Source organism: Chrysochloris asiatica, unplaced genomic scaffold (genome assembly GCF_000296735.1).
Source record: "Chrysochloris asiatica unplaced genomic scaffold, ChrAsi1.0 scaffold00030, whole genome shotgun sequence".
NCBI lineage: Eukaryota > Metazoa > Chordata > Mammalia > Afrosoricida > Chrysochloridae > Chrysochloris > Chrysochloris asiatica.
The window spans coordinates 4,508,223-4,512,436 of NW_006408548.1; the positions used below are offsets into that span (position 1 = coordinate 4,508,223).

Consider the following 4,214-nt stretch of genomic DNA (forward strand, 5'->3'; position numbering starts at 1 on the left):
GCTGTTGGGTTGAGTGTTCTGTACAAATCAATGAGGTCAAGTTAGTTGATTGTGTTTTTTTTAGTTCCTCTTTGTCTTAGTTGAATTTCTTTCTGGTTGTTCTGTCCTTTTTCAAAAGTGATGTATAAAATCTCCCACTATTGTAGATTTGTCTATTTCTTGATTCCATTCTATTAGGGTTTGCTTTGTTTATATTGGGGCTCTTTCATTTTAAGCATAGATAGTTATTATGGTTATGTCCTCTTGTTCAACTGATCATTTAATCATGAGATTATGTCCTTTGTATTTTATACTAGTTTTTCCTAAAAGTTTATTTTACGAGAAAGTAAATCCAACTCTTACCCATTTTTTCTTGCCATTTTCCCATCCTTTGATTTTTAATCCGCTTTGGTCTTTGTTTGTTAGTTGTGTCTCTTGTTTACAATATATTGAAGGACCTTGTGTTCTATCTGTTCTGCTACTACTCTCTTGTTTCTTTATTGGTGCTTTTGATCCATTGACAGTGTAATTATCAATAGGTATGGATTAATTGCTGTCATTATGCTTTGTTTTTTTGTGGTGCTGCAGGTTTCTTTGTTCTGTATGCTTTCCTATGCTAAGTTTTTTTGGGGGGGGGCAGGGGAGGGTACTTTTTTTTCTGTCAATTTCTTCGTAGTTTTAATGTTTCCATAATCTTTTTGGATTTTACTTTCCTTGAATTGATTTGGAGATGTATTTTCTCTGAGGCTACCCTATATTTCATCAAATTCTTCCTCTTTTTACCACAATTTGTTTTATTTTGAGATCTGTCTACCTTCCTCACCACCTGAATCTGTTGTTATACTTTTCCCATATTTTGCTCTGTATTTGCCCTGATCATAGACTAGCCTCCCAGATCCCATAATGCCATTCTTGTAGTTTTGTTTTGCTCTGGACTCTTACATCTCTGGACTGAGTTCCAGATGGTGTTGCCATGTATTTTACTATCTGGTTGTTGTTTTCTTTTGTTGGTTCTCAGTCCAAAGAATCACGTTAGTATGATTTGGAGTGCTGGCTTCTTTTGTGTTCATCCAGAAATGTTTTGATTTTGCCATCGTATTTGATTGACAACTCTGCTGGGAATATGATTCTTGGTAGGCAGAGTTTTTTTTCCTTTCTGAATTTTGTGTATGCCTCCCCATTTCCTTCTAGTCTGCATGGTTTTTGCTGAGAAAGCAGAGCTTAATCTTACTGGTTTTCCTTTGAAGATAACACTTCTTTTTTCCCTAGATGCTTTCAGGAGTCTCTCCTTGTCTTTGATTTTGGAGAGTTTGATTATAATATGTCTTGGTGATATTTCTTTTGGGGGTCTATCCTTCCTGAGGTTCACTCAGTTTCTTGAACGCTTATCTTCTTGTCTTTTAAGCTGTTAAGAAAATTTTCTTCTAGCAGCTCTTTGACTATATCTTGTGGTTTTCTTTGTCTCATCCTTTTCTGTTATTCCAATCACCGGTAGGTTATTCCTCTTCATGTTAACCCACATGAATCTTAGGCTTTCTTAAGATTTTTTTTCTGCTTCTGTCTTACCAGTATTGAGAGATTTATTGTAAAGCTCGCTGCTTCTGGCTTCCTTCTCTTCAGTTTTACTCCTTTGCCTTTTCAGTGTGTTGCCCATTTCTGGTATTTTAGTATTGATTGTCTGGATCTCTTTTTTGTAGGCTTTATATTGTCATCAGTGCTATCTCTATTTTGTTTAATTGTTCCTATAACACTTTTCTGATTTACTCCTTATTTTCCTTAATGTTTCTGTGGAACGTTTGGATACACCTCAATACCATTTTCCTAAATTCCTTTTCAGACAATCCCAAGCCTCTTCATTCTCCAATGCAATTCCTAGCTCTTCTTCTTAGTCATTTTTTCGAGCTGCTCAGTTTTGTTTCTGCACGTCAGCAGAAATTTTCTACTTTTTAGGCATTATGGTGTTGTTGAATTTGTATTCATTAGATGAGTGTATGTTGGTGTATTCTTAAGCAGTCTTCATTTGCCTCCTGGTAGGTGTGATCAGGTGATAGGCTTCTCTGTTTGCCGCTCTTAGAAGTTCAATTCAGAGTGTTTTTAGGATGTGTTGATTGTAGATGCTGCTCTGGTGTATGTCACCTGGTATTGCCTCTTGCCCAACTGGTGGAATTTTAGAGTGTGCATTTATAGCTTGGCTGTATGGCCAAAACTGTTGTCTCTTGTCAAGTGAGGCACGAAAAGAAAACACTCTCACAAGATAGAAGGAGGGCCAAAACTCAAAACAAAAATAGAAAGTCAAACATTATAAAAACCCATGGATATATATATATACACACACACATATAATTACTCATATTTCCCTGCATTTAAATATATATAACTGGACAAAGGAGAAAAAAGCTGTCTTATATTATGAGTAATTCTTTAATGCCACTTAATGGACTCTTCCTTCAAAGTCAATCAAGAAATTTCACAATGTTCCCACTATGCCAATGTGTTCCAACATTGTTTTCCTCCCTCCTCTCAAGTCCTTTTAACTGTTTCTTTTAGTGAGAACCAGTCCAGAGCTGGTCAGATCTGCTTTGGGAGGCATTCCTGGAGCAGTTTCTTCCTGCTCGCTCCTCCCCTTTAGATTCTGTGCCCTTCCATCTGTATGGTGCAGCTCCTACTCTGTGGAGTGCAAATCATTGTCAACCCACCTTTCACAGAACCTTGTGTGTACCATGTAGGACCTACCCTGGGAGTGTCTACTCATACATATTTCCCCTCTGGTCACCAACTCGGAGATGAGTAGACAGAACAAATGAAAAGATGTGTAAGGGGGAAAAAAACAAAACAAAACTTATGTTTCTGCAGATCACTGGCTAGTTTCTGCACTCTGATTGTTCTTTCACCCCTCTTATCTGCTCACTCCCATTCAGAATGGTTGCAGCGGAACATGCCAGCTGCCCCAAATCAGAATTCGCCTCCTTTCATCTGAAATTCAGAGTTCTAAGATCATCTTCTGAATCTGTTTCACCCGATTTTCCATGTTTTTACTGACAGGGGTATGCACAGCCTTTCTGTCTAGTCTGACATCAAGCCCTGCCTCCTTCTTTTTCTCAGTTTTTTAAGCTAAAAGTCTGAAATTAATAGGGCCATCAGTAGGGGAGCATCTATTTTATACCTATGTGATAACTTCTGGTTTTGCTTGCAATCCCTGGTGTTCTATGGCTTTTAGATGCATCACTCCAATCACTACCTTCACCATCATGTGGCATTTTCCAGTGAGTCTCAGTGTGGGTCTGTTCTCTTCTTTGATAGTAGCTATATTGAGTTAAGGCCCTCTATGACCATGTCATAATTTGATTACATCTGTAAAGATGCTCTTTCCACATAAAGCCACAGCTACTGGGTATTATACCAAAACCAAGCAAAATCCACTTCCTTCAAGTCAATTGTGACTGATAGGACTCCTCCATAGGGTTTCCAAGGCTGTAAACCATTACAGAATCAGACTGTCTCATCTTTCTTTTGTTGAATGGCTGGTGGGTTCAAACCACTGAAATTTTGGTTGGCAGCCCAAGGATAGAGTATTGTTTGGTTTCATCTAATGGGTAGGTGTGTATTGTTTATGGCAAGAGATATTAGATGACAGCTGGAACCCTCAAACTTGCGAATTCAATCTTTGCTGTCACCCAAGGAATTGGTTCATGTTACAGGGACCCTCTCAGCACTTCAAACATCCCAATGGCAATTTTGCCTACAATTGACAAGAAGAATGCCACAAGATCCATCTTTTGGCCTCTTAACCTTTTGCCCCTCTTTATTCCCATCAGTAGTTAATAATTGGCAGGCAGCAGATCCTAACATCTATGATTCAGAGGCATAAAAATTTTCTATATGTAATATGCAAATCAGATTTTAATTTTCCCAGGTTATTTCAGCACGTTTCTTCTTGAGCACTTACTCGGAAGTTCACAAGCACCACCACACTCACAAATGGTCTTTTAAAGGCTTTGGGAACATATTGCCAAATGGTCCCAGAGAATAGCCATCCTAATTTACACCTTTGGCCAGCAGTCTGTCTGACTCTCACACTCCTGAACCCTTGCCATCACTGAGAATTAACATAGTAAAAAATTATGCCAACTTGATAAGCATCTAATTGTTCTTACAATTTACATTTCTTTAATTACTTAGGAGATTTAAATTTTTTCACATATTTATCGCTCATTTGCAATTTTATTTTGGTAATT

General features: G+C 37.9%; 1 protein-coding gene across 2 annotated transcripts in view; it reads left to right on the forward strand.

Annotated features, from left to right (window-relative positions):
• Positions 1-4,214, forward strand: part of OSBPL10 (oxysterol binding protein-like 10) — a 528,798-nt gene that overhangs the window by 336,490 nt on the left and 188,094 nt on the right. The gene's annotated exons all lie outside the window — the stretch shown is intronic.